Source organism: Canis aureus, chromosome 2 (assembly GCF_053574225.1).
Source record: "Canis aureus isolate CA01 chromosome 2, VMU_Caureus_v.1.0, whole genome shotgun sequence".
NCBI classification, from domain to species: Eukaryota; Metazoa; Chordata; class Mammalia; order Carnivora; family Canidae; genus Canis; species Canis aureus.
This window is the reverse complement of record NC_135612.1, coordinates 76,112,649-76,125,718: the sequence shown is the minus strand read 5'-3', so window position 1 is coordinate 76,125,718 and position 13,070 is coordinate 76,112,649. Positions and strand designations below refer to the sequence as shown.

The 13,070-nt window shown below is 34.6% G+C and overlaps 1 long non-coding RNA gene across 4 annotated transcripts in view; it reads right to left on the bottom strand.

Annotated features, from left to right (window-relative positions):
- The window catches only part of LOC144302482 (uncharacterized), a 72,538-nt gene that overhangs the window by 36,538 nt on the left and 22,930 nt on the right, over positions 1–13,070 (bottom strand). For 3 of the 4 annotated variants that reach the window (XR_013369391.1, XR_013369388.1, XR_013369390.1), the window contains exon 3: positions 9,425–9,524. This is a non-coding gene — a long non-coding RNA (uncharacterized LOC144302482). Of the gene's footprint in view, positions 1–3,666; positions 5,302–9,424; positions 9,525–13,070 lie in introns of those variants that run through there. The other variant, XR_013369386.1, reaches the window with a different exon arrangement.

Below are 13,070 nucleotides of genomic sequence, written 5' to 3'. Positions count from 1 at the left end.
CTGCTTTATTCTATTTATGTCCACTGCATTAGTCACCTCTTGGAAGAGTATTTCAAAAGCTTCTAACAAGCCTTTTACAATCCACCATAAATTTAAATTATTTTAGTTTCTGGGATTTCTTGTTTGTGTTAGAATTAAATTTGCTATAAGGATATTCTTATTTTATTGGAAGATGATACTCTGGATACCGGAATTTTCTTTGAAATTATGCAAAGAAAAATGTGATTTTTTAAGAAAAAATACAGTTAATTTTGGAGAATGAATTTTTTCTACAAGACTTGAATGGAATTGCAATTTTCTGATTTGAATTAGTTGTTCTTTTTCCTTTTCCAAGAGCCAACACATATCACTGAAAGAGGTCCTTTAAGGGGTCCATTGTGAAGTTTCATGTATCATGGCATGACCTACGATGTAAAAGGGGTCCATTTTGAAGTTTCATGTATCATGGCAAATAGTAAACTTGCACATTTAGACCTAATTTTAGATTAACAAGTTCTGCCTTGGTCAAGGAAACTTAGCTAGGGTGTGCTTCTGATACATACAGGAACAAAGAGGGTTTATGATAAAAGAATATGACATTAACCCAAACTGTCTTTGGAAGGCTCCTGCACTTATCTGTCATGCCTGATGGAATGTTCACATAAAAGAGATGTGGTCTCAAGGTGAGAATGTAATAAAAAAAGGCTCAAGACACTTGTTCTAATATAAAATCAGCCATGGAAAGTGTTCATATGACAGCTTACCCCAAGAGAGCAATTCACAAGATGCAGAGTGCATGATACATGAAAGCTAACTCTACGATATAACTAAGCCTTATGAAAGAACAAAGAGAGAACAGTACATGGATGTATTAAGTTAAGCCACAAACAAAATTAAGAGTGATCCTGAGAGTTTGTGTATTTATATGCATGTATATCCACATGTGTATATACACTTTTGTTTTGTGTATACATATGCAGGTATTATTTGCTGTGCATACATATTTATATATAATACATCATATGTTAGTAACTATATGTAACATATAATGTTATACTGTATATATTAAATAACTTTACTAAAATATATAAGACTGAAAGGTCTAAATCCAATAAAACAATATTTCAATAAAGGAAGGCTGAAGGAACAGATAATTCACAAAAAAGAAAAAAAATACAACCAAAAAACTGAATAGAGAAGATGGTGAACACTATTAATAATCAAAAATAGGAGTTTCAATTTCATCAAAAATTCAATTAAATTTGGAATCACGGCAGCCCTGGTGGCGCAGCAGTTTAGTGCCGCCTGCAGCCAAGGGCATGATCCCGGAGACCCGGGATCGAGTCCCGCATCTGGCTCTCTGCGTGGAGCCTGCTTCTCCCTCTGCCTGTGTCTCTGCACCCCTCTCTCTCTCTCTCTCTGCATCTCTATGAATAAATAAATAAAATCTTTGAGAAAAAATAAAATTGGAATCATTTAACTGATAATATTGGTAAAAAAAAAAAAAAAAGTTTAATAGCAAGTCCTGGTAAAACTGCAGACAAACTGGATTTCCCAAAACTGCTACTGGGAATAGCAATGGACTCAAACACAATGGAAAGTTTGGAAGAACTGGTATCTATACCCTCATCCTAGAAATTGTATTTATAAACTCTCTGGAGAAAACTTGGAGTTATAAAGAAGGCTTATAACTTTATAACCCAGAGTTGTAAAGAAGCTTATTTACTGTGGAACTATGTTTAATGGTTAAAGTAAATAATCTAAGTTCTGTCAACAGAGAAACAAAATACATATAAATATTTTTTATGCTAGACTTCTGACACAGGTCTATTTAAGTGTCCATATTAAGTAGATGTCAAAAATATAATGTTAAATGAACAAAGCGAGTTGCAGGATATGTATGCTATATAAAATTACATGCAGGTTTTAAAAAACTTTACAAAGCAATACTTTCTCTGTGTGTGTGTGCATAGATGATGAACAGATATATATAATATATATTTATGATGAAGAGATACATTTAATATGTATCTAAACAAATATTAAATTCATGGTAGAAGAGGACACTCTGGATTGATAGAGAAAGGGAATAGGAATGTTACTGAGATGAGAAACACCGTCTTTATTTGTAATGTTTTGATTCTTTTATTTTAAGGAAGACAAATCAAATAAAACATAATATTAGCAAGAACTAATTCTGGAGAGTAGTTACATGGGCTTTAATTACTTTATATATTATGCTCTGTCTTTTAAATGTCTTTCAGAAGTAAGATACATTAGGAAAATATAAGCACCAATGATAGTACATGAATGAAGTCATGGGCTCATTTAGGGATCTCTTTATCTCATAATTATTTTTATTCTTAGAATAGTATCTCAAAATTGAATTTTTGACCAAAACTATAAATACAAAGAACAAACTGATGGTTGCCAGAGGGCAAGAGAGTGGAGAGTTGACAAAATAGGAGAAAGGGAATGGAAGATACCGGCCTCCAGTTATGGAATGAGTAGGTCACAAGAATAAAAAGCAGAGCATAGGGAATACACCCAATGAAATTGTAATAGTGATGTAATGGGACAGATAGTAACTGTGAACATAGTATAATATATAAATTTTTCAAATCAGTAAGTTGTACATCTGAAACTAATATAATATTGTGTGTCAGTTATACTCAAATTTTTAAAAATGAATTTTTGTCTCAAAATATGAATTGCTATATCAGTGCTATGGATAATTCTCATTAATTTCCTTGGAAGAAGGCATCTTGTATGTTAGTAAATTTATGTTACTGAGACAATGCTAATATTAGACTATAGGTGCAATTAATCTTTGTATTAATTGGGAAAAATTGTGTCCAGCCCTGCCCAGCCCTGCCTGTCCACCATATAATTACACACAGACACACAGACATACAGACACACAAACACACACACACAAGAAGGCTAATGTAATAGTGTATATAACCAAATAACTACTACCTAGGTTCAACTTAGGGAATTATCAAATAAGATTTTAATTCTATCCCCACTCTTCTATGCTATTCATTATGCTATTAATTAAGGTAATCATTTTCATTTTTTTAAACTTTGTGCACTTCATCATTTAAACAGTAAACTAAATATCAATACTTCCTGAGACTTTATACCTGGGACTTCTACAAAATACCATAGTTTAAGAGAAGTTTATAAAGAACAGAAATTTATTTCTCACAGTTCTGTAGCCTAGGAAGTCTGAGACCAAGGGGGTAGCAGACCAAGCAGTCTCTGGCAAAACCTGCTTCCTGGTTCATAGATGACATCTTATTACTGAGTCTTCACATGTCCAAAAGGATTTGGGATCTCTTTAGGGTCTTTTTTATAAGGGCACTAATCCCATTCATGAGGGGTCCACCATCATGACCTTATCACTTCCCAAAGGTCCCACCTTCAAATACTGTCATCTTGGGGATTAAAATTTCAACATATGAATTTGGGGGTGAAGGAGACATAAACACCCACTCCATTATACCCATTTATGAATTTGCTTAATTATTTGCTTATTATATATTTATTCATTTATTTATAATCTATATACAGATACTATTGTATTAATTTCTGCTAATACAATTTGTATTAAATGTCAGAAAAATATTAATTTCTTTCTCTTCTTTAAAGATTTTATTTCTTTGAAAGAGAGAATATGAGTGATGAGAGGGGCTAACGGACAAGCAGACTCCCTGCTGAGTGAAAGGCCTGATGTGGGGCTTGATCCCAGGACCCTGAGGTCATGACTTAGCTAAAGTCAGATGCTTAACCAATTGAGACATCCAAGTACTCCAAGATTAATTTCTTTCTTATCTTTGTGTAAGGAAGTTCAAGTAATCTTATCCTGAACATGCCGAGGAGAAACATCTCCCATTCTATTTTGGAGACAACAGGACTATAGAACTATGGGATGAAATATAAATCCACTTTGATCTGTTTTGCTCTCCAATGTATGTCTATGAAAATTGTTAAACTGTGTTTCTTTTCTCCTCCTATTTCTATTGCTACTAATAGCTGGCACTTACTGACCTACATCAACAATGGTGCTTTTAGCCACTAGTCTACCCAGGCTCATGCTAATGCCCAACACATCCTATGTCTTAATTAAACATTCTCTGGTGCCAAACAGTTCATCCCACCTAACATATTTAAATCCTGCTAAACCTTCTTCATCCACCTGTGGGCTGACCTCTGTGATCCCCCTTTTTATAATAATTCCAGTCATGTGTTAAATTATGAATCTAATCCATATTACTTTGTGTTTATTTCCACTTTTCTGTGGTATTTCGAAGTTGTGGTTTGTACATTCTTGGAAAGCTGCTTCCAGTAGTCCTATTTCAGTATAATCCCCCAGCATGTGGGCATGTCAATTCTATGTAATATTGAACCCATGTCACAAAATACAGGGGTTAGGTGCTCCTTGAAATTTTCTTGGAAGAATGAATGAACCAAAAATTATATATTTATAGGGAGCATTTTAAAAATATGGAAGGATGAGTTTTAAAAATGGACATTCAGATTTACCATAATATGAGTTTTATCCTTTGAATATTTCATGTCCTTCTAGGTTGTCTTTAGATTCATTTAAGCTGAAGATAGAAATAATAGGAAAAGTAGTAGGATATTTAGTCTAGTGAAAAGTATCTGCCCCACCTCGCACCAGGCAAATACATTCACAAGGATCAAAATCTTAGAGTTCAAGTGATATAAGCTGATTCTTCCCAAACCCTGAATTCCTAAATCTAGCAGGAACTTCTCAGACCACAGATAGCTATTCTCAGACCACAGGTAGCTATTCTAGGACCCTTCAGAACCTGTTTGGTGACATTTATATGCCTGTGATTGTTCCAAGGTCAAAGTTAGATGAACAGAAGCACATCCTCTGATGTAGTATTTCAGGATATTCACTCCCACAAGAACTATGGCAGAAAAAAAAAAGAAAAAAAAAAAAAGAACTATGGCAGGAAAAGTACATTCATTTTTCTCAATGCTTGGTGTGGAGACTGATGTTTTGACTTTTTTTTCAGTGTGGATGGAGTAAATAAATAGTTGTGAACTTAATTGCACCTGATAAAAGAATGAAAGTAAAAGTTGCTACGTCCAAATCTTTAACTAAATTTCAGAGGAAGAACCTAGGGATGAGTTTATATGCTTTTAAATGGATTATAGTATAGATTTTTGGAAATTTTGTGTGCTTTTTATATGTTTCCTTGGTTTTAGTCAATAATTACTTTCTTCAAGACATCGCAAATGCATTTGATGAAGCTTTTCTACATGTGATCTTTTGTCCATAAGTACCTATAAGAAGAAAGTATACTTCTCAATAAACTGATTTTAATTATACATAATCTGTTGAACAAGAAGAAAAGTGTACTATCCTGACAATGCAATATATTGAAAACTAAATTGGTTTTTCAATTATGATTAACACAATTTTATTCTTCTTTTTATGACTACTGCATATAATGAAGAAAACCATGGGTTTTTATTTCCACCATTTATTTACATTTTTGCCACCACATAGTATTTTAATATAGATGATCTAATTCCTGTTTATCCTTCAGGTAACTAAAGAATGAAATATTCAGGGAGGGTGGGATGGTGGTTGGGTGGAAAGACATATGATATGGGTGTACAGTCCAATGAGACATTGCTTGACTCTAATGTAGAGATTGTATAGTGGAAAACAGGAGCCAAACAATGTACAGATAAAGTTAAGAACTTGTCACATAGTATCAACTTTTTATATTTCATCCTATTTATTCATGTATTTATTTTACACAAAAAAATCATTGGGAAATCAAACCCAAAATGTTAGCTATCACAGGTCTGTGTTTACTGCCTAAGAAAATACTCCCCCTCTTCAGGCAGGATTAATGTATTCAATAGAGTATTTATACTGGAATCTATCTCACCTCTTTCTGTCTCAAGATAGTCAATGGTAACACATAAGAATAGGCAAGTGAGTAAACATGTCATTTTTTCAAACTTCTTCCCCTAAGGGGATTCTGAGCTTGGCAATACATGGGAAATGTACTAGATTTAAAATTTTTGCCTATGTGTCTCAAGGTAAGATGTACTTTTCTTTTTTGCCCTTTGTACTTTGTCCAGTAGAACTGAAGTATGAATGCATATGTGCAGGAAATCCTGAAAATTCTTGTGTCAAAAATATAATTTTATATATTCAGAATGTCCTTATATTTTTATGACAATTCAACACTTTAGTTAGAACCCTCAATCCTACTGTTTATGCTTTTATGTCTCTAGCCTCAAATTCTTCTGTGAATATCAAAAAGATTTGGGGTGGGGGGGCGGGTAGAGTGAATAGAACAACCAGCACCTAATTGTTGGCTACTCATTCTTTCCAAGTTATTTATTGACCCATAAGAATAGGCTCTACTATACCAAATTTGGCTTATCAGTTATCAGCTGACTAGTGATGATTTGAAGTTCTTACATGGTAAGGCTTTCTGCAAGACCTTGTCCCTCCTAAGGCTTCTCTAAGGAGAGAGTATTTATGAATATATATTTTCTTAGATGATAGGGGTCTTGTAGAAGAGAAGCAGGGCATTATTGGCATTCTCCACAGCTGTTGCGTTTGCCTGCTCCCAACCCAAACTAATCAATTAGAATATTTTCTTGCTTGCCACAGTATGTGGTTCAAGGATAGACAAATGATTTAAGCCAGAAAAGGATGATGCAATCACAGACTGGCAGTTTTGCCAAATCTTCTGGGAAATAGACCCTGCCCACCAAGATATAGACCTAGAGTTCCTGGTGGCCCTCTTACCACCATCTGAGGAAAAATGTAACTTACTTAGAGCAAAGGGCACAGGAAGGAAAATCAGAGCCAAAAATTAAAAAAGGTCAAGTGTCTGACATCACTTAAGCATCTGATCAACCATGTCAGAAGTGAAATAGGCCACTGGAGTTTTCAGTTACATTATCCAAAATATTTTTTTTTCCTTAGGTTATTTTGAGTTGGGCTTCTGTCGCTTGTAACCAAAATCTGAAATGTATACCACCTATTCTGTCTAGAAATTAGAGGGGGCCACTTAAAGATTCCTGACTGCCAGGAAGCCTAGAGTTTGGCCATTAACTGAAGACCATCTTGCTTAAGTTTCCCTAGGAATAGCCTCCTCCTATTGCACTCTATCAAAGTTCCTCCCATTCAGGTGGGGAGAGGCAGAGGGGAGTATCCAGAAATGATTACGTATGAGGAGTTAGTGAAATATTTGAGACTGTCCTGAATCATCATGGGTATAAAAGATAGAATAATAGAGTATATGTATTAATAGTGACAAAAGTGTTTTGAGGATATTCAACTCCAAATGAATCTTGTCTTCCTGTCAGATAACTAACATTTATGGTGAGTTTATCATTTGTCAAACATTATTTGAATTCAGTTAATCCTGTCAAATTAATCAAACAGGGAGACAATTAGGTTGATATAGCTCTAATGTTTTGGCAACGTATGTAAACAAATTGAAATCCAAGCCTGTAAATGCCTCAAAATTATGAAGTCGAAACACTGAAGACAACCAATCAAAAACAGCCAATCATAATCATAAGCTGTAAGCTATGGCCAATCAAATAATTTCCTTTCTTTGCTTCCAAACTTTCTGTATTGCAGTCTATCCTCTGGTTCCTGTGTGCTGCCTGATTCAAATTGATTTTTGCTCAAATAAACTCTTGAAAATTTAATATGGCTCATTTTATCTTTTAACAATCCTCATACAAATCCTTTGAGGTAGGTACTATTATTATCCTCAATTGGCTGATGAACAAATTAAGGGCTTAAGTAACTTGCTTAACATCAGGCAGCCAGTAAATTGGCAGAGCCGTGAGTTGAATCTAGTATTGCTCCTGAGTATGAATGTGCTCATGCCCTGTCTACCAGAATTAATTGTTAAAAACGTAGGAGACGTCCAAACCTTATTATCACTGAAGGGAAGGAATGGATCTGAGTATGTGCACACACACAAAAGAAATTCTAAAATAATTATAATAAACCCATGTCATTGAACTGATATATGCAGACAAAGGACCTATTGAATGAACTTATTTTGCATTATAATGGAAAGATTCACCTCTTCCAAAGGCTCCTGTGAAAAGATATTTGCAAATTCACTAACTTTTACAAGTTTAAATTGGATATACTTATTGGCCTTACCTCACCTCTCTTTTTCTCCTCCTGCCAGCTAGGACTTGGAAACTATGGGTAAGCCCACTCTGATCACATGCATGGTGAAAATGAAACAGTTGAGAGGAATCTGGTTCTTGAATGATATCAGGAAGCAAAGTAACTTGTCTTCCCTGGACCACCAGCCCTCCTTGCATTTATTTGGAGGTCCCTTTTTACCAAATCTTATCTAGTATCCTAATACAGATCCTAATCTAAGACAGCTTCATTTGGTGTGGAGAAGAGAAGAATGATTTTAGGGTTTTTGAGGAAATCGAAATAACAAGACTAGGTGACTGATGGATTCTGTCAGTAAAGGGAGATGAGGGAATGGAAAATGAGCCTGAGGATTTTCGCTTAGAGGACAGGGATGAAGATAATGCCATTCATCAAGTGAGAGATGTTTATGTCTGGAAGGAAGGGTGGAATAATGAATCATGTTATGAATATGTTAAGATGGACCTGCCTCTGTGGCATCGGGGTGAAGATTTCCAATAAATGTTCCATTCCCTGCTTCAACTAGAACAGATACAAGTGGATCTGTGATTTATATTTTGGCTTTCAGTGTAAGATTTCATGGTTCTGTGCCTAAATATACATGTTTGGTTCTCAGGAAAAGGTGGAGAATTTTCTCATGCAATTAGAAATATAAGATCATAGATAGAGATAAACAGACATGTCTATCTTATATTTATACACAAATAAACAATATAGCTACACTATTTGCAAAATATGTATCATGCCTTTTTCTTAGAGTAGGTATTCATATTAATTTACCATATAATTTGAATAAAGAATGCACATTTTGGGAGCTGCCACCATTTTGAAATGTTACTTGATATCCTCTTTCTAATTACAGGGAATGCATATGTTTCCAAAGGAGTTTCTAAAGATCAGTATCTCTCTTCTTTAAACTTTGCTAGAGAAATCTCTTAACACATATTTAAATGTTAGACTATGCCTAAATAAATTTTTAAAAAGTAGAAAATTTTTTCCTTAAGACAGCCTTTTATAATACAAAACTTGTGAAATATTTCTTGCTCTACAAATTTCACCTCTAAATATAAGCACTTCCATACATTTGTACACGCCTACACACATAAAAGCACACACCATATCCCCTGAATTAAGATCAGTAGTATCAGAAACTTCAGCCTGAAAGTGTCATTAACAAGAGAATGAAGATCTCTGGGGGAAAAGAGCTTTTCATAGTTCTGAAAGCGTTATAATTCAACATACCTTAGCTGAGTTGATTGTGGCCTGTCCCACCAGGCCAGGAACTTAATGAGTCAACTTTGTGGATTAATGGTCAGGTCTTTTGTCTGCTACTAGTCTCCTGCTAAAGACAAGAGGAATGAAACAGTGAGAGAAGAGAAGCAAGCAACATGGAGAAAGGAAAATCAAAGCAGAGTAGATTTCTCCAGACTACCAAATAATCACAGCTGGAAAATAGAATCTCCATTTCACATATGGGAAATAGGTTGTCAATAACTAAATCACATGGTATTCTCTGTGAAGAGGGGGTTACTTTTCACCCTTAAAATGGAGCACAGGAATGCTAATAAAGCCTTTAGGATTCCTTGAACGAACGGGAATTTGCTTTCCGTGTTGCAAAGGGTGGAGAGAGTATAAAAGAAATTGTAGCATTCTTTTTATTGCTCTTGTTATGTTTTCCAATAAAAACGAAATTGGAATAAGGGTGAAGAAGCTTCACTGTTTTAAGGTGATTTACAAAAAAAACTCAAGAGTGACATTCAAACATGGGTCATTATTCTCAAGACCTTGAGCCTACTTTTGGAAATTGTTTTGATAAAGCACAAATGAATTTTTGATGCCTGACCTATCACAAGCAATGCTCACAAGAGAAATTTTCTTCCCTATCATTTTATTGCATCAGTAAGGTGCTTCATTCGCTCTTTCAACTGTAGAAATCTTCTTATTGACCACTTCTATATCATATACTACTTGACTGCCTCTCCTCTATCACATCCTCCTGGAAAATTAGCTGACCGAGGTATGCTGAGTTTGAGATTTCAAATGTAAAAATGACCAATTTTAAATACAAGTATTTTCCCCTTTAAAGTATACTTATATGAAGTATTTAAATGTACTCAAAATTAAGAATATACAAGAGGTACCCCTAAGATGATCTCCTTAGTTGTATAAAAAAACAGATATGTATACATATGCACATTCTTTATATTGCAGGAAATCGAATGGTTAAAGGTGTAAATGGATCTTCATTTTAAAACAAAATATACAGGAAATAATGATGAATAAAAAGATCTTTTATTCCTTTTCAGGCCTATTTCAAAATTTAAGCATTAATCAGTATTCACTTATTGAGAATTTCACAACCACAATGTCGACAATTGTCAATAGTATATTGAGGCTGACATTGAAACCAGACATAGATTCCAGCCCAGTGAATGTATTAAATGTTAGTTACTTAATAGTTATGTAGGGAAGTCAGTGCAATTAGTGTACACAGTAGATACTTTCCATCCTCAAGTGGAATATAAGCATTCAGGTCTCTCCCAAAAGAGAGACACATTATTGTGTCCAATAATGGACACATATATTTGTGAGTTAAGAGTGATCTCATAACCACTGGTTGCTCAGTGGCCCTTCTGAGTCCATATCTACATATATAAGGTGGGAGCATTTCTGAACACAGGTTAGTCTAAATATGTTGGGGACCAGCTCACCTGGGCCAGGCCTTCTCATCTATTTTAGAGATATGCAATATATAATACGAATTCAAAGTAAGGTACATTCTGATGTGTCAGCTCTTTTTTATCATCTTAAGTCTTCTCAGGCTAACAAATTTCCTACAAGGATTTACCTGATCTAAAAGCTGCAGCATTATAGCAAGGTCAGTTATGAGATTCTGTGGAAGCTGTGAAGTCTTTCAATCAGCTCCGCACAATCCTATAAGAATACACATAAGATACTACATGGATAGTTTTATACAATGAGAAAAGCATGTATTTAGGGGCCATATCCAAATCTTAGGCTCAGTACTTATTTACATATGTGACTTAAGGAAATTTTCTTAAGTTTATGTAGCTTAATTTTATTATTTGCTAAGGGTTATAATAGCATTTACTATTCAGTGTTGTGGGAATGAAATCATTTAATCTATGTAGAAAGCCTGGCCAGGAATAAAGTAAGTCTGCCAAAAATATTTGTTCCTTTCTTCCTCTATGTACTCACATAAATTAAGGTGCACTTACCACTTTTGTACTCAAAATACTTAGTGTCTGATTGTAGGAAAAAGAGCTTTATTCTAATAATGTTGTTAACTTTAGTTGATTTCATATGTAGGAGGTTGTATATGCCAAGCCCTGACCTGAATGTGACATTTGGAGTCTCTCATTTAATCTTTACAAAATGTAAGAGGGAGGTACTTTTGCTGTCTCAATGTTTATTTAAAAGCATTACAGTGACAACACCTGAATTTTGATGTTTTTCAATAATAAACAACAAAGCATTTTTCTGTTTACAATGGCTGCTAAAATTCTACACTATGTATTTTCTCCTAACAAAAATGTTGAAGCTCAGAATCCATTTGGAACATGTCATTCTTATGGTAATTGGAAAGTGAGAGAGAGAGAATGGGAGGGAGAGAGTGAGAGAGAGGGAGGGAGGGAGAGAAGATGGGAGGGAAAGGGAGACTGAGAAAGAGAGAGAGACATGAACCACTGTTTTTCTTAAACTTCTATTGAACTCTCATGCTATTGGCAAAACAAATCTTATGGTCAATCTTGACAATAAGAGAAATATACTCCACATACAGGGAAAACATGGCAAAGTCACATTGTTGCAGGCAGAAAGATTTATAGTCTACCACAAGGTTAAATTTAACATAAGCCCAAAGCTACACCCCAATAAATGGGAAAATCGATGTAGAGTCTTAACTAATAATTCTAAGCATCACATGCCTGGTGATGTTACTCCTGGAGACAAGAATTGATAAAGAGACAAAAAAGCAGTTGGACAAGAACTTTGCCAGTTACTTGACTTTCTTCTTAAAAGTAGAGGGATAGAAATAGATAATTTTATCTTGACTAGAACATCATGAGAGGGAGTGATGGTACATATATACAGAAAGAAAGGCTGTAGCCCGATTTGCAAAGGTGAGAAATCTAACCTGAGTGATTGATTATTCTCTGTCCTGTAGTCTCTGAATAGTGTTTGAGGAGAGGGGTTCATATGAGAGGGGTTTTATTAGCATCATTCTGTGTCTGTCAGTCAATAGATATGTTTAAATGACAGTAGCTGGAGGGAAGGCATTGTGGTAATCCTAAGTGACATGTGGAAGAAAGAAAATCTTTGTGGCAGAGAAATGCCTTAATTAGAGTTATTAAGAGATGCTGCATTTCAGCCATTCACCTGACTTTACAAGAGTTACCTCTTTTAATGTTCCTTGATTGATTTTATGTGTGTGTGTGTGTGTGTGTATTACAGTGTAGCTACAAAAATTATTGTAAATAAACAGTCATTACCTTTTTTGAGAGAAATATCAGTTATATTAATTGTTAAAGTTTGTTTTCCATATAATTTCAAAAGCCTTAGGAGAAATTCCAATTCTTTAACTCTGGTATGCAGCTGTAAAATTTATGTGTTCTATTTTATTTAAATAAATAAGATAAGCCCCATTTTAATTAATTGGGGCTGATGAGAAAGGTCAACATTGATTATTTTTAGCTAAAAGAGAAACTTAACATTTAAGAGACAATTGGAGTGAGAACACCTGAGGTTTTACACATAGACACAGAGAAACATCCCTTCAACCTTAACACAGTTAAGGTGTAGTTATGACTCCAGTCCCTCTCAGGAAAGAATTTGCAATTACAGTAATCCCCACCTGTCCATGAGGGAA